We start from the raw sequence: 23237 nt of genomic DNA on the forward strand, positions 1-23237 counted from the left end.
ATGTTTTTGTTCAATTTACGCAGGAACAAATCGGGCAAATCAAAGGTCACAAGGAGGAAGAAGCAAAAATAAGAGACAGAGCCAGATACAGAAGAAGAGACAGAGGCAGATACAGAAGAAGAGACAGAGGAAGATATAGAATAAGAGGAAGATTCAAGTACAAAAGAAGAGGAAGATTCAGATGCAGAAGAAAAGGGAGGTTCAGATGTAGAAGAAGAGGAAGATTCAGATGCAGAAGCAGATGGAGATTCAGATGCAGAAGAAGAGGAAGATTCAGATGCAGAAGATGGCGGGCTAAGGAGGGCTAGGAAGAGACCATTGGAGGTTGCAGAAGAGGATTATGCAAAACCAAACAAGTGGGCATTACCACAATTGTGTGTACTTAAACATGTTTTTGAATGCTGGCTGTAGATTCGTCTATTTCATTTTTTGTAGGAAACGCAAGGGCGCTCCAAATGTCAAAGCTAGGAGGAAGAAAAAGAATGATGACAAGGGTGCGCGAGGAAAATCAGTGAAGTTAGTGTCTATACTTACATGTCCGGTCTATAAGTTAGGACTTTGCTAGTACTGTGTTGACCTTTCTTAACTTTTCCAGGAAAATTCTAGGAAGGGCGGTAAAGAACAGGCCAAAGGGGTGATGAACACAAAAAGGCCTACTAGGAATATACCAAAGGGTGAGCGAATAAGAGTTGTCAACTTAGCTTCTGCAGCTATGAAGAGAAAATCAGTGAACTAAGTGAGCGAGGTAGAGGAGGGAGAGGGATGGTGGGGAAAAGGTGGCTGCTACACATAGTAGTAGTGCGGGATTGCTAACGGTGATACTGCTAATCTTCATAGAAGTAGCGTGTGTTGATGGCCCATTGCTGCTGCTAAGTGGGGTCCACCTGCTGGCACCGTAAAAACATAGTGGTAGCGGTGGCAACAGACACATGCTACAACTATGACTATAGTAGTAGTGCGGTTTTCTGCCCGCCGCTACTATTATGGGCAGCCCCGGTCGATGGCGATGGGACCACTTAGCACTAGCGTGGCACGGCCAGCCCGCGCTACTGCAACTTTGCTACCTGTAGCGCCTTTTCGTGTACCTCACTACTACTAATTAGCAGTAGAGCCTCTCTCATGCCCATGCTACTGCTAAGATTCTATCTATCGGGGGTTGGGTGCGACATATGCGAAAGGATGGCTTATCATGGTGGGAGGGAGTAGAACGTCCCCGGTGCCCGGAAGCGGGAGGAGGCGTAGACACGAACGTTGGCGTACTTTACCCATGTTCGGGGCTCTCCTAGGAGATAACACCCCTAGTCCTGCTCTGCAGGTCTCTGGATGATCACTATGGGCACAAGTGATACAGAATTGCTCCTTGAGCTGTATGCTAGACGTAGGAGAAGGCAAGGCTAGCTCTCTCCTGCTCTAGGAATGTGGCTAGGCCTAATGGGGTGGGAACCCTTTGCATGGGTGCCCTGGGGGGTTTATATAGGCCTACCCCCTAGGGGTACAATGGTAATCTAGCCGGCTGCTGGGCCCGGCTGTCAATGTCTCCGGCCTCCGGCTTCTCCGCCAACTACTGGGGCCCGCCGCCTGGTGGGCCCCGCCGACTAATCTGGTATGGAGCTGACAGGCCGCTCCCGCTGCTGGCGGGTCTGGTTGGTGGCTACTCACTATAGCCATGCTGCTAATGACGCTGGCTTGGTCAGCTCAGTGTAGCTATAGTCCCGCCGCCTAGTGGGAGATCACTGTAGCCACACCTGGTCTCATCAGGTTAATGGCGCGCTCGCTTCGAGGTAGGGGAGGGCCGCCTGCTGGAGGACGGCCCTCTCCTGGTCCGTCTGGCTCGGCGTGCGCCATCTTCTGGGATGTCACTGCCTGGTAGGGCCCGCAGCCTGCAGGCCATACCGACAGGCCGTCGTGGGGTGCAGGGCTCCGCCTGCCCATAGTGACGTCAAGGGAGGGTGGCAACAGTGCCACGCCATGCGGAGATCTTTGCCTGTACGAGACACTGTGGCCACGCCAAACCCAAGATTTGGGGGGTGAGGGCTTCACTGTAGCCACGCCCCATCTCGTCCTCTTGATGGGGGCACAAACTCTAAGGGCGCGAGGTGGCCGACTACTCGATGCCGTCCTCCCTAGAGGGCGGCTGGCTGGAGCCGGCCGCTCGTGGAGCCGTCTGTTGGTGGTTGACCGCCCTCTGGTGTCCGGCCATTGAGCAAGCCGGCCCCCAGAGGGTGCAGCTTCAGCTAGGGGCATAGCAAGGCGAAGCTGGCCCAAAGTCTTGATAAATCCAAGGACCCGGGTGAGGCTACCCGTGGCCCATCTCTCTGACAGTAGTCCCCGAAGCCGGTGAGGCGTTGTGGTCGAGGGGCCGCGAAGTCTCAACGGCTTCCCCCCTCACCGGGCTCCAGAGGAATGTTCGATCCGCCTTGTGGCTGGCCGACTGTAGAAGCTGACTTCGTCTGGGCGGGGCGATTGGTCAATTTTGAACTTCTAGGCGGGAAAACGGGTGGCGTGCCTGCTAAGCTTCCTTGGCCGCCTGCCATAGACACGCCACGCGGCGCATGCTTTCCCGGCCAGTCTGCCACCCCATGCTCCTGATGGGACGTGACAGCGGGCCAGGCCCGCCACTACCACGCCTCAGCACCCGGGCGGATCTGCTGTGCCGATGGGGGCGGTTGCGATTCCCACGACCGCTCGAGGCATGGTGAATGCGCGCGGTAAATGGGGGGTCGTGGGGTCGTGGGCCCAGTTAATCCCACGACCCACGCCCCGCCCCCTCGGCTTCGTAGCCCGAGGGCTATAAGTAGGGGGAAGGGAGGGATGCACCAAAGCTTGCACGCCCCCTCCCACTCTCTCTTCTTCCTCTGCTCTCTCCTCCATAGCTGCCGCTGCTGCTCCGTGCTGCCGTGGAGCCGCCGCCGTCCGTCGCCGACGCACCCCTCCTCCTCACGTGGACTGCCCGAGGCCATGGCGCGCGAGAAGGGCGGTGATTGGGTGTGGTCGACAGTGATCGAGGATCACATCTCCTTCCTCCGCGACACGCGTCGGATGCCCAACGCGGCATTCGTCAAGGAGCGGGTGCCGCCGGAGGGGGAGATCTCGCCGGCGCCAAGGGGGAACGAGCGGGTCGTCTTCCGCTCGCACTTCCTCCGCGGCTTCGGCCTTCCGGTTAGCGGCTTCCTCCGCTCCTTCCTCGACTTCAACAACCTCCAAACTCATCATCTTACGCCCAACGCCGTGACCTTGCTCTCCGCCTTCGTGATGGCGTGCGAGGGCTACATGGGCATCCTCCCCACACTCGAGCTGTGGGGAGCGTTCTTCTACGGGAAACTCGGCACCTCCGCCAAGGATACGACAGCTGAGTGCGGCAGGTTCGTCGCCGTGCGCCGGCCGGCGAAACGGAACGCCTTCCCCGTCATCAAGCTGGCACAGTCTATGAAGATGTGGCAGCATTCCTACTTCTACGTCGAGAACGTCGACCCGGCTGTCGACTTCATCAACCTGCCGGCCTATGAGGCCGGCCCTCCTGCTGGGGCTCGGCCCAACTCGGGCTACAAACCGAAGCCGGTGTCGGCAGACGCAGTGGCCTCCATCGGCCGACTCTGGGTGCTCCAGGAGTCGGAGGGCCTCGTGGCCTCCGACCTCCTCATCGCCTTCGTCGAGCGTCGGGTTCTCCCGCTCTAGGGCCGCCCTCATCCAATCTTCCGGATGAGCGGGCACCGCGACCCCAGCCGGCTGTGCATGATGGAGATGCCGACTGCTAAGGTCGCGCGGATGGTGAATGAGATCTCCGACCTCAAGGTGTCGGAGGCAGAGTGGCGGTACGAGAAGCGGCCGTACTCGCGCGACGATCCGCCGCCTGCTGTAAGTTTCTTCATCTCTTTCTTCCGCTCTGTTTTCAGTCCTGTTCTCGTCGTGATGCGACTCCCTTCTGGAGTGCAGTTTTATATGTCCGAGGCGACGACCACCATCGTGGGGCCAGGTGGTGACTACCTGCCGGACAGGGCGGTGAGCGACTTGGACGACCTCGACTTGGGGGTGGCCGCCCTGACGGACGACGCAACAGGCGGCGGTGGCGGAGCAGGCGGCTCCGAGGAGGGCGGCGGCGTGGCGACAGAGCGGAACATGCGGGACGCAGTGAGGAAGAAACCGACCATCTGGCAAAGGCACAGGCGGACAAGGCTGCTGCATCCGCGGAGAGGAAGCTAGTGCAGGCGGAGACCGAAGCCACGGAGAAGGAGCGGCTCGCGGAAGCCGCACGCCGCCAAGAGCCGCTGCTCGTGACGCCCCTGAACACCGCGCCACCTCCACCTGAGTTTGAGGCGACAATAGGGGGAACCGGCGACGAGCATCTGATCCGGGAGCGGGAGGGCGGCGACGTGTCCATGCCGGACGTCTTCATGCCGCCGCCGCCACCGCCTAGCGGAATGCAGGACGAGGAGCCGCCGAGCCGCTAGTGCCACCAGTCGGGGACGCAGTGGTTATGGACCTGATTCCTGAGGTCCGCACACCCGCGCACCATCGTTTTGCAAAGGCGGCCTCGGCGCCATCGCCACGAGCTCGTCGATCCCCGACACCGAAGCGACCAGCACCGTGCCGGCCGGCTGGGTACCCGGGGAAGGGATGGGAGCCCTGGCCTAGGCGTCGCTTGACGTCCAGGCCAAGCTCCGGGCTGAAGCCGAAGCCCTCAAGCGCTGCAATGAAGCCTTCCTGGAGTCGCGGGCAGACATCCACGTAAGTTTTCTTCGATTTTCCTTTTTCCTTGATCTTCTTGCTTTCTTTGTTGGCGCGCGCTAGCGCACCCACTGGGTGTAGTCCCCAAGTTTCGGGTCGGCTGCTGAGCAGGCGGTCCAGAACTTTAACTTCTATGTGTCAAATGTTGACTTTATCTAATATCCCCTCTGCAGGACTACCACAATCTTTGCGCGGTCACCTTCAACTCCAGGGTCTGGGAGCTTGAGATGCAGACCGCCCATCTGTCCGAGAGCCGGAGTAAGATCTGCCTTCCTTTCTTCGTGGGGGCGCGCTGGCGCACCCGCGGGCTGTAGTCCCCGAGGTTCGGGCCGACTGCTGAGCAGTCGGAACGAATCTTCTGAGTGGTTCTTCCTTTGTTAATTACTTCTTCTCTATGGGGCGCGATGGCGCACCCGCGGGCTGTAGTCCCTGAGATTCAGGCCGAGTGCTGAGCAGTCGGGCCGGATCTCCCCGGCCACTACGTCCCTCTTTGTCTTTTTTGTCTGATGCTCTTTCTTCTTTTCCCTTTTTTCAGAGGCCAATGCTGCCTTGCAGCAGCAGTTGGGCGAAGCCAACACCTCTCTACGCGGCAAGGATGCGGAGTGCAGCAAATTGACCGAGGAGCGCGACCGGCTGGTCGCCAAGCTCGCCGAGCAGACGGAGGCCCTCAAGACGGCCCATCAGGAGGCAAAGGCAAAGGAGACCGATCTCCTAGCCGAGTTTGAAACTGAGCGCACCGCCTGGGCCGACAAGGAGGCGCAGACGACGGCCTGCTTCAGCAGCACCGGGGACTTGGTCGATGGTGAGTTTTACTCTTCTTGTTCATTGTCTTGAGCTGCCGGCCTTTGTCTAAGCCGGCTTCTTATTTCTGACTTTGTTTTTCCTTGCCTTCTGCCCGAGCAGATTTCTTCCCAGGTCACTCCGTCGCTGCGAGCCAAGTCATCAAGGCCCAGCGCGAGGAGCGGAGGGCGGAAGGCGTGCAGATTGATGCTGACGCCCCCCGGACCCTCAATGACCAGATCCTTAGCATCCAGGCCCATCTTCGGCCTGCCCATCAAGTGCTGCGCCATCTTCAGCGCATCGGGGCCCAGGAGATTTCCGCCCTCTGGCCAGGCTTGCCGGCTCCGCGCACTCCAAGCCGGACCGCCGACTGGCTGGAGGTGGCGGCCGGCCGCTTGGAGGCCTGGAAGGACTCTGCAGCCCGGGCAGGAGCGTGCCGCGCCCTTGAGTTCATCAAGGCGTGGTATCCATGGCTAGACTTAGCCCAGTTGGCCATGTTCTGGGTAGAGGCACAGGAGAAGCTGGCGGCGGTGGAGGCCGAGCTTATCAACAGGGCGGCGGCGATCGCCGACTTCACCGACACCAGCATCTTCGTTCCGGAGGTGGTCGAGAAAGGCGCCGAAGCGCCGCAGGAGTGGCTCGGGCTGAACCCGGAGGACAGCGAGGACTCGGCCGAAGTCATCGACTCTAGTGATGAAGGGGAGGAGGGGATGAGGAGGAGGAGGAGGAGGAGGAGGAGGATAGCGATGTCGACATGCGGGAGGCCGGTGCAGATGATCAGCCCCACCCCGACCGGGCCTCAACCAATGACCCGCGCTCCAAAGCGCCGACTACTACCGGAGGCGGCCAGGCGGTGACAGACCAGCCGCCCGTTCCTCCGACAGACACCGCCGACTCCGTCATCCAGCCCTCCGCCGTCCCGACTGGCGCCGCTAACTCCAGCGCCCAGCCAGAGCCGTCTGCCGCACCAATCGGTGCAGCTGAATCCGTCATCCATCCGAAGCCGCCTGCTGCACCAACTGGCACCGCCGACCCCGGCGTCCAGCCGGAGCCGCCTGCCGCGCCAACCGGCGCAGCTGACTCCATCACCCAGCCGGAGCTGCTTGCTGCACCAACTGGCACTACCGACCCTAGCGTCCAGACGGAGCTGTCTGTCGCACCAACTGGTGCCATCGACCCCAGCGCCTAGCCAGAATCCTCCACCGCTCCCTAGGGTGTTTATCGTTTTCCTTTCCTGCTTGCTGGTCTGGACATTTTTGTTAAATTCGCACAATTCCACCCGTGGGGTGTATACTAAACTTTGCTGAATGCCGGCCGATGGGCCTTTATCTATGTAAATATTCTATCGCAACTTTATGCTTTGTTTTGCCGACTTATAACTTTTCTTGCCTATACTCCTTGCTTTTTTCGTTTGCCGCCCTCCCTTAGCTATCCTCTTGCCAGCCAAGCAGCCGCTCTGCGGACTGCGGCTGGTTTGAGTACTTAGCTTTTTGCGGGAAGGCAAGTACTTAGCTGTTTGGAGGTTTTGGCAAGGGAAGTAGAAGCCGGCCGGCCGGCTGCTTGGCAGCCGGCCGGCCGGCTGCTTGGCAGCCGGCCGGGCAGGTATGGTGCCCGCCTCGACTATATGGGCTTTTTTCCTTAACCATTTTTCATGTGGGAACTGTCTTGCAACCCCTACCCGCCATTCAGTCGCTCTGCGAGCAGCGTCTTCTGACAGAGGAAGTTTTAGGTGCCAACACATTACTTGTCCGGCTACAGAAGGCGGCAAACCTCCGGGCCGGCTGGTCGACCCGGTGCCAGGCGGAAATAATAAAACAGAAGCACACTCATGGGCATAACACTTATCATATAGATAAAAGGAGGGCAGTCCATGAGTTCGTCTCGGGGGACCCGGAGTCTTTGTACATAATACAAAAGGTAGCGTGATACATACTGCTTTCAACTGTAAACTCTCCGGAGCAGGTTTGCATTCCACGGCCTCTCCGTCTCCTTGCCTGAATCATCTCTTTTGCGTGCTCTGGGCTTCTGAGCATCGATCAGCTAGTAGGAGTCGTTGCCTAGCACCTTGCTGATGATGAAGGGGCCTTCCCAAGGCGCCGAGAGCTTGTGCTTGCCGGCTGTTCGCTGGGTCAGCCAGAGCACAAGGTCTCCCTCTTGGAAGGATCTTGGCTTCACCTTGCGGTTGTAGTATCGGCGCAGACTCTGCTGGTAGATGGCGGACCGGCTGAGCGCCAATAGCCGGCCCTCTTCCAGCAGGTCGACGCCGTCTTCTCCTGCCTCCTTGGCGTCCGCCTCGGTGTACATCGTTACTCGCAGGGAGTCGAACTCTATGTTCGTCAGGATGACAGCTTCAACGCCGTAGACGAGGAAGAAGGGCTTGAAGTCGGTTGACTTGTTCGGAGTTGTGCACAGGCTCCAGAGGACGGTCGACAGCTCATCGAGCCAGCAGCCGGCCGAACACTCAAGAGGCTCGAACAGTCGGGGCTTGATGCCGGACAAGATGAGGCCATTTGCTCGCTCAACCTGGCCGTTTGACTGCGGGTGGGCAACGGACGCTAAGTCCAGTCGGATGCCCCGTGTCGCGCAGAAACGATCCAAGGCTCCTTTGGCAAAGTTTGTGCCATTGTGGGTGATGATGCTATGCGGTATGCCGTACCGAGTGGTGATGTTAGCGATGACAGTCACGGCAGTCGGCCCATTCAGTTTCTTGATTGGCTTGGCCTCTATCCACTTGGTGAACTTGTCCACAGCGACAAGCAGATGAGTCATGCCGCCACGGGCTGTCTTGAATGGCCCCACCATATCTAAACCCCAAACAGCAAAGGGCCAAGCAATGGGAATAGTCTTGAGTGCAGAAGCTGGCAAATGAAGCTTGGAGCAGAATCTCTAGCACCCTTGGCACTTCTGGACCAACTCTTTGGCCTCTTCAAGAGAAGTCGGCCAGAAGAAACCATGGTGAAAGGCTTTGGCAAGAAGTGCTATTGAGGCCGCGTGGTGGCCACATTCACCATGGTGAATATCTCTGAGGATTGCTTGGCCCTGGTCTGGCTCCACACAACGCTGGTACACACCAGTGACACTGCACCGAACCAGCTCTTTGTTGACTATGGTGTATGCCACCGCCCGCCGCTGCACTTGTCGGGCCAGGATCTCGTCGGCTGGCAGCTCTTTGTTTACTAGGAATTTGAGGATGGGTTGAGCCCATGATGGTGCTGCTATCTCTCTGACTGCTACGACAACAACTTGTACGACGGCGGTTGGGCTAGGAGGCGGCGGGTTGGAGTCGGCTGCCGCCTGCTGTCTTGAAGAAGTCCACGGGCCGACTGCTACAGTCCTCGGGTCGGGCTCTGGAATTCCCGGGCCAGGTGTGATGGCTGCAGTCCCCGGGCCACCTGCCGAAGTCCACGTGCCGGCTTCTGGTATCCTCAAGTCGGATCTGACTGCTTCAGGAGGGGCCGGCACGAAGATGGAGTCGGTCTCTGGAGATGGCTTGACAGACGGCTTGAGGAGGCGCTGCAAGGCGTCACCGGCTGGTATCACCTGGCGGGTGGAGCCGATCCGTGCCAAGGCATCTGCTTGCTCATTATCGTTTCTTGGCACATGGAGGAACTCGCATCCGTCAAAGTATCCACTGAGTTGCTGCACGAGGAAGCGGTAGCTTGCCATATTTGCGTCCTTGGCATCCCAGTCGCCTGACGACTGCTGGACCACCAAGTCGGAGTCACCATAGCACATGATCCGGCGAATGCCGAGTTCCCTGGCAAGCCGGAGTCCGTGTATGAGTGCCTCATATTCTGCTACATTGTTGGAGGCGGCAAAGTGGACTTGCAACACATATTTGAGCTTGTCGCCTTTGCGAGAGGTGAGGACGATGCCGACTCCTAGACCAGTGTGCATCTTCGAACCATCAAAATGCATCCGCCAATGGGTGGAGTCTGGCCCTAGCGGTAAGTACTGGGTCTCGGCCCAGTCGACGAGGAAGTCGGCCAACACTTGTGACTTGATGGCGGTGCGAGGCTGGTAGTAGATGGTGTAAGGGGCCAGATCAATAGCCCACTTGGCCACTCGGCCAGAAGCATCCCGACTTCCAAGGATCTCAGCAAGCGGAGCCGTGCAGACGACGGTTATTGGGTGCTCTTGAAACTAAGGCTTCAGCTTCTTGGTGGCAAAGTGCACACCATAGCACATCTTCTGATAATGTGGGTAGTTTTGCTTGGAGGCGGATAGTACTTCACTCAAGTAGTATACCGGTCTCTGGACCGGCAATGCTTTTCCCTCCTCCTTGTGCTCTACCACAATGACTGTGCTGACAACCCAACTGGTGGCAGCGATGTAGAGGAGCATGGGCTCCATCTCAGTCGGCGCTGCCAGGATAGGCGGGGTTGCCAACATCTTCTTGAGCTGGGAAAAGGCTTCATCCGCCTTGTCGTTCCACTCGAAAAAGTGGTCTTCTTCATAAGTTGGTACAGGGGAAGGGCCTTCTCGCCCAGCCGACTGATGAAACGTCTAATTGATGACAGGCAGCCGGTGAATTTCTGCACGTCCAGCAGTCGGGTGGGCACCTCCATCTTCTCAATGGCCTTGATCTTCATCGGGTTGCACTCTATGTTGCGCTCTGAAACCAGAAAGCCGAGAAGCTGGCCGGCTGGTACTCCAAAGACACATTTCTCCGGGTTGAGCTTGATCTGGAATCGGCGCAAGTTCTCAAAAGTTTCCTTGAGGTCTTCTAGCAGTGTGCCACGCTTCTCCGTCTTCACCACCACATCATCCACATAGACATGGTCATTTCTGCCGAGTTGCTTCAGGAGACACTTCTGCACGCAATGCTGAAACGTGGCGCCGGTGTTTCTCAAGCAGAACGTCATGGTCAGGTAGTAGAAGGCTCCGAATGGCGTGATGAAGGCGGTCTTCAGCCTGTCGGCCGGGTTCAGCTTTATCTGATGGTATCCTGAGTATGCATCCAAGAAACTCAACAGCTCGCATCCGGCTGTGGAGTCTATCACTTGGTCAATTCTTGGTAGAGCAAAGGGATCTTTGGGGCAAGCTTTGTTGAGGCTAGTATAGTCAATGCACATGCACCACTGCTTATTCTTCTTCAATACTAGGACTGGGTTGGCCAGTCACTCTGGAAAGAACACTTCCATGATGAATTCGGCTGCTAGAAGCCAGGCTATTTCTTATCCGACAACTCTTCTCTTCTCTTTGTTGGGGAACGTAGTAATTTCAAAAAAATTCCTACGCACACGCAAGATCATGGTGATGGCATAGCAACAAGAAGGGAGAGTGTTGTCCACGTGCCCTCGTAGACCATAAACGGAAGCGTTAGCACAACGCGGTTGATGTAGTCGTACGTCTTCAGATCTGACCGATCCAAGCACCGAACGTACGGCACCTCCGAGTTCAGCACACGTTCAGCTCGATGACGATCCCTGGGCTCCGATCCAGCAAAGCTTCGGGGATGAGTTCCGTCAGCACGACGGCGTGGTGACGATGATGATGTTCTACCGGCGCAGGGCTTCGCCTAAACTCTGCGACGATATGACCGAGGTGGAATATGGTGGAGGGGGCCACCGCACACGGCTAAGGAACGATCCGTAGATCAACTTGTGTGTTATGAGGTGCCCCCCTGCCCCCGTATATAAAGGAGGGAGGGGGAGGTGCGGCCGGCCCCCTTGGGGTGCGCCTGGAGGAGTCCTACTCCCACCGGGAGTAGGACTCCCCCCTCTTGCCTTGGTGGAGAAGGAAAGGGGGGAGGGGAAAGAGGAAAGGGGGGCACCTGTCAGGACCCCGACTCGATGCCACATCGATCTAGCATGTAACACCTCATATCACTTTGCGGCCTCACGCACGGTATTCCCACGGGTGTCGCCTTACCTTTGCCCGGGACCGTTTGCGCCTTTTGGCACACGTATATGATAGTGTCGCTAGCATCCATATGGTAAGGAGCCCGGGCTGACATGGCTAGTCGTAAACCCAAAGTGGCACAGACTTACAGGGACAGGCATCCATGACCCAACATCGAACGTGTCGGTCATCAGCAAGTGAATCCGGGCTGTAGCACTGGGCTAGCAGGACTCCGGTAAACCGGGCTGTAGCGGGCTAACAGGACTCCGGTATCCATCGCGTGACATTTCCCCGAAGGGACAGACACAAGAACGAAGAAGGACACATGCCGGCCAGCCTAAGTGTTCCGGAGCAGTAGCAAGCTACCAAGGCTCAGTGGAAACACTAGGAGACATTTCCCGATAAGAGAGGCTACTAAGAATAAACAACTAGATAGTCAGATCCCACACATACCAAGCATTTCAATCATACACGCAATATGCTCGATATGTGCAATACAACAAGGCATCACAACATGACTCTACGACACAAGTGCTTTATTTAAAGGCTCAGAGAGCCATACATATCATACACACAAGTATGGGTCACACGACCCATCATTCAAGTCATACAGTCATACAAGCCAACAGCGGAAGTAACTTGTCTGAGTACAGACAACTAGTAAAATAAAAGAGGCTTGGGAAGCCTGGCTATACTACATGGTCCTTCACAAGCTCAGGATCACCACCTGGGCCTCAGTCTACTCATCGATGTCAACGTCTACGAAGAACCCATCAGAAGGGGTTGCAGCGTCTTCTGAAAAATGTAAATTAAAGCAACATGAGTACAAAGGTACTCAGCAAGACTTACATCAGATCCTACACACATGCACATTATCAAGAAGGGTTGGTGGAGTTATTGCAGCAAGCCAGCTTTGACTCTTGGCTAAGCTATCCTACGGTACACCAACTTGAAATGGTTTTGCGCACACGAGTCCACTACTCACCACTTCAATACACCACCGAGGATCCACCTCCGTCTTCCTACGGAAGAGCCATCCTCGACACTCACGCTTATCTTGAGATTTTTAGAAGTATCCATTTACTTGTCTATGAACTGTATAGGCAACCAAGTAGTCCTTTACCGCGGACGCGGCTATTCGAATAGATCATGTTAACCCTGCAGGGGTGTACTTCTTCACACACGCTCTCACCACTTACCGCCGTTTACACAACATGTACTCGGCAACCTTCAAGCGGAAGCCCAACGTGGGTGTCGGCCACGACCTACCTAATCACTCAAGTCCCTAGTCCAGGTTTATCGCCTATTCGGGTTCCATCCGCGAGGAGATCCGGTCGGGGTTTCGCTCACAGCCCCAAACGATGTGAACAGGGTTCCCGAGACACCAAACGGGCGCCCGGTACACCGTGCCACGGTGTATCTACCGCATCATAGCCCACCCCTCGGGTCAGCGCTGCCCACGGCCTCCAACACATATCCTACAAACACCAGAAACTAGTTGCAACTCCTGGACAGAGAACAAGGGTGATTAAGAAGCCGAGAGGGTCCATTGGTTTCGGGCCCAATGCGTGGTAGTAGCTGATTCTTAAATCACACATACAGATCTCAGTGCTTAAGGAGGGCTTCAATGAAATAACCCACCATGTACTCCTACATGGCCTCTCATCGATACCTTTACCAAATCGTGTTCAACAATCACTCTCATTACCGACATGATCATTTCACTCTAGCCCATCACCCAGATGAACCAGACCTGACACAACTCTAAGCATAGCAGGAATAGCAAGGTAGGAACAACACATACATAAGGCTCAACCAACTCCTACACATGCTAGTGGGTTTCATCTAGTTACTATGGCAATGACAGGTCATGCAGAGGAAATGGGTTCAACTACCGTAGCACACAGCAGTTTGAAACGCGTTGTCTTAATGCAGTAAAAGAGAGCAGAAGCGAGAACATGGGATTGTATCGATATGATCAAATGGTTGGTTGCTTGCCTGATGGGTCGATGCATTGATATTGATATCCGCTAGGGTAATCGTGGTACTCCTCGGAGGCAGAACCTGCCGCAAAGAGCACCGATACACAACATCACCAAACAATATGCAACAATATGATGCATGCATGAGACATGGCAAAATGGGTGTGTTGGGCTAATGCAACTAAGACCAGATGGGTTTGAACCATTTTGAATCAAAGATTCAAGTTTCAAACTCATATGTGGCCCCTTTAAGTGCTTTAACTTGATCTGCACTAAACTTCAGGTTAGCTTGCTTAAACATGCATGAAACTAGTACAGGTGGATAGATTGGATTTTTCTGATAATTTTTCATATATAAAACTTTGCATTTGGAGCTACGGTTGATTTACTATGAATTTTTGAAGTTTAGATCATTTTCTGAAATTTATAAATCATTCTGGATTTATTTTAATTCCAGAAAAGGATTACTGCGTCAGCATGATGTGTCATGCTGACCTCAGCAAGTCAACAGGCCGGTCCAGGTCAAACTGACCAGTGGGTCCCGCATGTCAGTAGTTAATTATAATAACTAAATTTAGTTTAAACTAATCGGAGGTAATTAGCAGAGGGGGCCCCACTTGTCATAGGCTCAGGGGAGTCAACCTGGACCCACCCTAGTCAAAGTCAAAGTCAAACACGCCGGCGTCTAGCCGCCGGCGAGGCCGAACGCGGCGGCGAGAGTGGTTTTGTGCTTTCCGGCGACCAAATGGGCGGCGGAGAGCATCTACAGGTAGCTGGGACCGAGCCGCAGCTCTTGGTGGCGGTGGTTGAGCTCGGGGTGGCCGGAGACATCGCCGGCGACGACTTTGGCGGTCGCCGGAGTCGGGTGAAGACGAATCCGAGGCTACGGGGCACGGCGAGGCACGTGGTGAGGTGCGTTGGGCCCCTGGGGACGCGGTGAGTGCGTTAGACATGGTGGGGTGGCCGGTGGTTAGCCGGAGACACGTCGGCGACGAGCTCCGCGACGGCGCGTGCGGGTGAGCTACGTGTGCTCGTGGTGGTGCACGAGAGCGAGAAAGAGAAGGGGAGGAGGTAGCCAAGCTCATGGCGATCTCGAGGGAGCAGACGATGTGGTCGGGGATGAGCTGGTGCGGCGGCGACGGCGAAGGGGATCTCCGGCGGTGGCGAGGTCGAACGAGGTCGGGGCAGTGGCTTCAGGGCAAGCGAGCGCTCGGGGCTCGGCTTGCTCGAAGGAGTGGAGGGTGGCGGAGCTCCTGGACACGGTGGCGCAGCGCGGGGTTGACGGAGAGCGCGACTACGGTGAGGGTGCGGCGGCGGTGGCGTCGGGCAAGGCGCGGGAGAGCGAGGGAGAGGAGCTGGGGGGAGGAGCGGGTTTGCGAGGTCGGAGAGAGTGAGAGGGGTCGTTCCCCGTCAACAGCTGGTCGAGGGGAGCGGCGAGGCGGCGGGCAGCTGCATGGCACGCATGCTGTGCTTGCCGCCGAGCAGCTGCCTGCCTGGCTGGCCAAGCCAAGCAGCTCGCTGGAGCGGTGGCTGGGCTGGGCCGGCAGGTGGGCCGCTAGGTGGCGCGAGGTAAGATTTCCCTTCTTTCCTGTTTTTTTATGTTATTCTGCAGGTTTGTTGAATTTCTAAAAATACCTAGGCAACTCCAAAAATCACCAAACTGCACCTGGTCCTTAGTTGGAATATTTCCAACATGGAACATTTTAGTTTGGGATTATTTGAGCATTAAAATATATTTATAAATTTTAAATGCCCAAATTCAAATACTTATGATTTAACTCAAAGACCTTAGGATGACCTAGAAAATTGTGCATCACTTTTGGCAGAGGTTCTGAACCAAGACAAAAATGATGGACATTTTAGAAGGGCATTTCAGGTTCATTGAAAATATTTTTAGTAAACCCTAGTTGGATTCAGAGGGGGCTGGGGGTTCTGTCATCCCCATTTCAAGTTTCTATTGAAAGAATAAACATGATGCAACACTCTAATGCATGAGCTAGCTAGGATGTGACAGCGCCCCCCCCCCTTCCTTGTCCTATTCGGACTAGGGGTGGAGGGGGCGCGCGGCCTGCCCTGACCGGCCCTCCTCTTCTCCCTCATGGCCCACTAAGGTCCATTAACCCCCGGGAGGGTTCCGGTAACCCCCCGGTGTTCCGGTAAAATCCCGATTTCACCCGGAACCTTTCCGATGTCCAAACATAGGCTTCCAATATATCAATCTTTATTTCTCAATCATTTCGAGACTCCTCGTCATGTCCGTGATCACATCCGGAACTCCGAACACACTTCGATACATCAAAACTTATAAACTCATAATAAAACTGTCATCGTAACGTTAAGCGTGCGGACCCTACGGGTTCGAGAACTATGTAGACATGACCTAGAACTATTCTCGGTCAATAACCAATAGCGGAACCTGGATGCCCATATTGGTTCCTACATATTCTACGAAGATCTTTATCGGTCAAACCGCATAACAACATACGTTGTTCCCTTTGTCATCGGTATGTTACTTGCCCGAGATTTGATCGTCGGTATCCAATACCTAGTTCAATCTCGTTACCGGCAAGTCTCTTTACTCGTTCCGTAATGCATCATCCCGTAACCAACTCATTTGGTCACATTGCTTGCAAGGCTTATAATGATGTTCATTACCGAGAGGGCCCAGAGATACCTCTCCGACAATCGGAGTGACAAAACCTAATCTCGAAATACGCCAACTCAACTTGTACCTTCGGAGACACCTGTAGTACTCCTTTATAATCACCCAGTTACATTGTGACGTTTGGTAGCTACAGGAACATGTATAAGTCATGAAGAAAGCAATAGCAACATACTAAACGATCAACTGCTAAGCTAACGGAATGGGTCAAGTCAATCACATCATTCTCCTAATGATGTGATCCCATTAATCAAATGACAACACATGTCTATGGTTAGGAAACATAACCATCTTTGATTAATGAGCTAGTCAAGTAGAGGCATACTAGTGACTATATGTTTGTCTATGTATTCACACATGTATCATGTTTCCGGTTAATACAATTCTAGCATGAATAATAAACATTTATCATGAAATAAGGAAATAAATAATAACTTTATTATTGCCTCTAGGGCATATTTCCTTCAGTCTCCCACTTGCACTAGAGTCAATAATCTAGTTCACATCAGCATGTGATTCAACACCAATATTCACATCTGTATGTGATTAATACCCATAGATCACATCGTCATGTGATCAACACCCAAAGGGTTTACTAGAGTCAATAATCTAGTTCACATCGTTATGTGATTAACACCCAAAGAGTACTAAGGTATGATCATGTTTTGCTTGTGAGAGAAGCTTAATCAACAGGTCTATCACATTCAGAGCCGTATGTATTTTGCAAACATTCTATGTCTTCAATGCTCTGCATGGAGCTACTCTAGCTTAATTGCTCTCACTTTCAATATGTATCCAGATTGAGACTTAGAGTCATCTGGATCAGTGTAAAAAGTTTGCACCGATGTAACTTTTTACAACAAACTCTTTTATCACCTCCATAATCGAGAAACATCTCCTTAGTCCTCACTAAGGATATTCTTGACCGCTGTCCAGTGATCTACTATTAGATCAAAATTGTATTCCTTTGTCAAACTCAGAGCAAGGTATACAATAGGTCTGGTTCACAGCATAGCATACTTTATAGAACCTATGACTGAGGCATAAGGAATGACTTTTCATTCTCTTTCTATCTTCTGCCGTGGTCGGGCTTTGAGTCTTACTCAATTTCACACCTTTGCAACACAGGCAAGAACTCTTTCTTTGACTGTTCCATTTTGAACTATTTCAAAATCTTGACAAGGTATGTACTTATTGAAAAACTTATCAAGCGTCTTGATCTATCTCAATAGATCTTGATGCTCAATATGTAAGCAGCTTCACCGAGGTCTTTCATTGAAAAACTTTTTATTCAAGTATCCTTTTATGCTATCCAGAAATTCTATATCATTTCCAATCAACAATATGTCTTGCACATATAATATCAGAAATGCTACAGAGCTCCCACTCACTTTCTTGTAAATACTGGTCTTTCAAAAAGTCCGTATAAAACCATATACTTTGATCAACTCATCAAAGCGTATATCCCAACTCCGAGATACTTGCACCAGTCCATTGATGGATTGCTGGAGCTTGCACACTTTGTTAGCATCTTTAGGATTGACAAAACCTTCTGGTTGCATCATATGCAACTCTTCTTTAATAAATCCATTAAGGAATGCAGTTTTGACATCCATTTGCCAGATTTCATAAAATGTGGCAATTGCTAACATGATTCAGACAGACTTAAGCTTCGATACGAGTGAGAAAATCTCATCGTATTCAACACCTTGAACTTGTTGAAAACCTTTCGCAACAAGTCGAGCTTAGTAGATAGTAACACTACTATCAGTGTCCGTCTTCCTCTTGAAGATCCATATTAACATGGCTTGCTGATCATCCAGCAAGTCAATCAAAGTCCATACTTTGTTCTCATACATGGATCATATCTCAGATTTTATGGCCTCAAGCCATTTTGCGGAATCTGGGCTCACCATCGCTTCTTCATAGTTTGTAGGTTTGTCATGGTCTAGTAACATAACTTCCAGAACAGGATTACCGTACCACTCTGGTGCGGATCTTACTCTGGAAGACCTACGAGGTTCTGTAGCAACTTAATCTGAAGTTTCATGATCATCATCATTAACTTCCTCACTAATTGGTGTAGTAGTCACAGGAACAGATTTCTGTGATGAACTAATTTCCAATAAGGGAGCAGGTACAGTTACCTCATCAAGTTCTACTTTCCTCCCACTCACTTCTTTCAAGAGAAACTTCTTCTCTAGAAAGGATCCATCTTAGCAACGAATAACTTGCCTTCGGATCTGTGATAGAAGGTGTACCCAATAGTTACCTTTGGGTATTCTATGAAGATGCACTTCTTCGATTTGGGTTCGAGCTTATCAGGTTGAAACTTTTCCACATAAGCATCGCCGTCCCAAAATTTTAAGAAACGACAACTTTGGTTTCTTGCCAAACCACAGTTCATAAGGCGTCGTCTCAACGGATTTAGATAGTGCCCTTTTAACATGAATGCAGCTGTCTCTAATGCATAACCCCAAACGATAATGGTAAATCAATAAGAGACATCATAGATTGCACCATATCCAATAAAGTGCGGTTACAACGTTCGGACACACCATAATTTTGTGGTGTTCCAGGTGGCGTGAGCTGTGAAACTATTCCACTTTGTTTTAATTGAAGACCAAACTCGTAACTCAAATATTCGTCTCCGTCATCAGATCGCAGAAACTTTATTTTCTTGTTACGATGATTTTTCCACTTCACTCTGAAATTCTTTGAACCTTTCAACTATTTCAGACTTATGTTTCATCAAGTAGATATACCCATATCTGCTCAAATCATCTTGTGAAGGTCAGAAAATAACGATACTTGCCACGAGCATCAACACTCATTGGATCGCATACATCGGTATGTATTATTTCCAATAAGTCAGTAGCTTGTTCCATTGTTCCGAAGAACGGAGTTTTAGTCATCTTGCCCAAAAGGCACAGTTCGCAAGCATTAAATGATTCATAACCAAGTGATTCCAAAAATCCATCTTTATGGAGTTTCTTCATGCGCTTTACACCGATATGACCCAAACGGCAGTGCCACAAATAAGTTGCACTATCATTATCAACTTGCATCTTTTGGCATCAATATTATGAATATGTGTATCACTACGATCGAGATCCAACAAACTATTTTCATTGGGTGTATGACCATCAAAGGTTTTATTCATTTAAACAGAACAACAATTATTCTCTGATTTTAAATGAATAACCGTATTGCAATAAACATGATCAAATCAAATTCATGCTCAACGCAAACACCAAATAACATTTATTTAGGTTCAACACTAATCCTGAAAGTATAGGGAGTGTGCGATGATGATCATATCAATCTTGGAACCACTTCCAACACACATCGTCACTTCACCCTCAACTAGTTTCTGTTTATTCTGTAACTCCTGTTTCGTCTTACTAATCATAGCAACCGAACAAGTATCAAATACTCAGGGGTTACTATAAACACTAGTAAGGTACACATTAATAACATGTATATCAAATATACCCTTGTTCACTTTGCCATCCTTCTTATCCACCAAATATTCAAGCCATTTCCGCTTCTAGTGACCATTTCCTTTGCAGTATAATCACTCAGTTTCAGGCTTTGGTCCAGCTTTGGGCTTCTTCGCGGGAGTGGCAACTTGCTTGCCATTCTGCTTGAAGTTCTCTTTCTTTCCCTTTGCCCTTTTTCTTGAAACTAGTGGTCTTGTCAATCATACACTTGATGCTCTTTCTTGATTTCTACCTTCGTCGATTTCAGCATCACGAAGAGCTTGGGAATCGTTTTCGTCATCCCTTGCATTATAGTTCATCACGAAGTTCTACTAACTTGGTGGTGGTGACTAGAGAATTCTGTCAATCACTATCTTATCTGGAAGATTAACTCCCACTTGATTCAAGCGATTGTAGTACCCAGACAATCTGAGCACATGCTCACTAGTTGAGCGATTCTCCTCCATCTTTTAGCTATAGAACTTGTTGGAGACTTCATATCTCTCAACTCGGGTATTTGCTTGAAATATTAACTTCAACTCCTGGAACATCTCATATGGTCCATGACGTTCAAAATGTTTTTGAAGTCCCGATTCTAAGCCATAAAGCATGGTGCACAAAACTATCAAGTAGTCATCATATTGAGCTAGCCAAACATTCATAACGTCTGCATCTGCTCCTGCAATAGGTCTGTCACCTAGCGGTGCATTAAGGACATAATTCTTCTGTGCAGCAATGAGGATAAACCTCAGATCACGGATCCAATCCGCATCATTGCTACTAACATCTTTCAACATAATTTTCTGTAGGAACATATAAAAATAAACATATGAAAGCAACAACACAAGCTATTGATCTACAACATAATTTGCAAAATACTACCAGGACTAAGTTCATGATAAATTAAAGTTCAATTAATCATATTACTTAAGAACTCCCACTTAGAAAGACATCCCTCTAATCCTCTAAGTGATTACGTGATCCATATCAACTACACCATGTCCGATCATCACGTGAGATGGAGTAGTTTCAACGGTGAACATCAATATGTTGATCATATCTACTATATGATTCACGCTCGACCTTTCGGTCTCCGTGTTCCGAGATCATATCTGTATATGCTAGGCTCGTCAAGTTTAACCCGAGTATTCCGCGTGTGCAACTGTTTTGCACCCATTGTATTTGAATGTAGAGCCTATCACACCCGATCATCACGTGGTGTCTCAGCACGAAGAACTTTCGCAACGGTGCATACTCAGGGAGAACACTTCTTGATAATTAGTGAGAGATCATCTTAAAATGCTACCGTAAAACTAAGCAAAATAAGATGTATAAAAAGATAAACATCATATGCAATCAAAATATGTGACATGATATGGCCATGATCATCTTGCGCCTTTGATCTCCATCTCCAAAGTACTGTCATGATCTCTATCGTCACCGACACGACACCATGATCTTCATCATCTTGATATATATCAATGTGTCGTCACATGGTCGTCTCGCCAACTATTGCTCTTGCAACTATTGCTATCGTATAGCAATAAAGTAAAGCAATTATTTGGCACTTGCATCTTATGCAACAAAGAGACAACCATAGAGCTTCTGCCAGTTGCCGATAACTTCAACAAAACATGATCATCTCATACAACAACTTATATCTCATCTCGTCTTGACCATATCACATCACAACATGCCCTGCAAAAACAAGTTAGACGTCCTCTACTTTGTTGTTGCAAGTTTTACGTGGCTGCTACGGGCTTTAGCAAGAACCGTTTTTACCTACGCATAAAAACCACAACGATAGTTCGTCAAGTTGGTGTTGTTTTAACCTTCACAAGGACCGGGCGTAGCCACACTCAATTCAGCTAAAGTGAGAGAGACAGACACCCGCCAGCCACCTTTAAGCACAAGTGCTCGTAACGGTGAAACCAGTCTCGCGTAAGCGTATGCATAATGTCGGTCCGGGCCGCTTCATCTCACAATACCGCCGAACCAAAGTATGACATGCTAGTAAGCAGTATGACTTGTATTGCCCACAACTCACTTGTGTTCTACTCGTGCATGTAACATCAACGCATAAAACCTAGGCTCGGATGCCACTGTTGGGGAACGTAGTAATTTCAAAAAATATCCTACGCACACGCAAGATCATGGTGATGGCATAGCAACGAGAGGGGAGAGTGTTGTCCACGTACCCTCGTAGACCGTAAGCGGAAGCGTTAGCACAACGCGGTTGATGTAGTCGTACGTCTTCACGATCCGACCGATCCAAGCACCGAACGTACGGCACCTCCGAGTTCAGCACACGTTGAGCTCGATGACGATCCCCGGGCTCCGATCCAGCGAAGCTTCGGGTATGAGTTCCGTCAGCACGACGGCGTGGTGACGATGATGATGTTCCACTAGTGCAGAACCGGGCAATAACACCGGTTCGTAAGGCCCTTTAGTGCCGGTTCCATAACCGGCACTAAAGTGTGGGCACTAAAGCCCCCCCCCCCTTTAGTACTGGTTCAGCACGAACCGGTGCTAAAGGGAAACCACGTGGCACGACCCAGCTCCAGGGGCCTGGAGCCCTTTAGTACCGGTTGGTAAGACCAACCGGTACTATAAGGTTTGGGGGGTTTTTAGTTTTATGATTTCTTTTTCATTTAATTTTGTGTTTCCATTTTAATTCTTTTTCGTTTGCTGGTATTTTACGATACTACACATTGTACACGTTATGCATATATATATATATAGAATTTCTAGTAGAACCAATCATGCATATATATACCATCAATGTCTCACAAACAATCATATTAATTAATTCACACATACACACATGTATAGCTATATACAATTTCTCCTACATATGCATGTTGCCTTCGGAGCCAGTGGCATTAGCCTAATTTGTGCCTTCGGAGCACGATGACAATTGGAAGTGGTTTTGATGAGGGCGGTAGCGGGTAATAGTATTCTCCCTTCGGATTTATGACCTGGTCGAGCAAAAATCCCGCTATTTCCTCTTGAAGTGCTTCTACGCGCTCCGTTTCTAGGAGCTTCGCCCGCACCTCTCTGAACTGTTAAGAAGGAGATCAATATGCATGTGTATTAGTTGTGTGACTAGATATCGATAATGGTGTAAAAATTGTGAATAGTGTTTTGACAAGGGTACCCATTCCTGTCTTTGAGATCTGCTCCTTTCGGACACCATCATGTGAATGTTCTCGCAAACGCAGAATGCACACAGATCAGTCCCCTGCGCCTGCTTCAGGGCCTTTGAGAGAATGGAATTTGATCAGATAATAATTAATCAAGCATGATAATTAAAGAGATGGCAGCTAGCTAGCTAGTTAATACTACTTAATTACTTACCTTGGGTCTTCCCCATTGAAGCTTATTTTTCCATTCGCCTTCCGTGACGCTGATGAACCTTGCCCAAGCCCTGCCCGCCGACAAAGAAAATGAATAAAGGGGTTATTAAATAGTTCATATCATGAAATGACAAACTAAATAGGCCGAGATATATAGTTAATAATGATTGAAATTACCCGTTGACTATCCCAAACAAGATGTTGTAGTCAGTTTTTTCTTTGAGTAGTGAGTCCAGTATTTCAACTGTTCCGGCGTCAACTTTAATGATACACAAGACCCAGTGAAATCTGCATTCACACATGTTTGCATGTCTTAATTAAGCGGGCATATGTAAGCAAAAACATGTAGCTAGCTAGTAGGCAAAAACAGAGAATTTGTAGTACAAGACAGTGTGACTCACTGGAA

Source organism: Triticum dicoccoides, chromosome 3B (genome assembly GCF_002162155.2).
Source record: "Triticum dicoccoides isolate Atlit2015 ecotype Zavitan chromosome 3B, WEW_v2.0, whole genome shotgun sequence".
NCBI lineage: Eukaryota > Viridiplantae > Streptophyta > Magnoliopsida > Poales > Poaceae > Triticum > Triticum dicoccoides.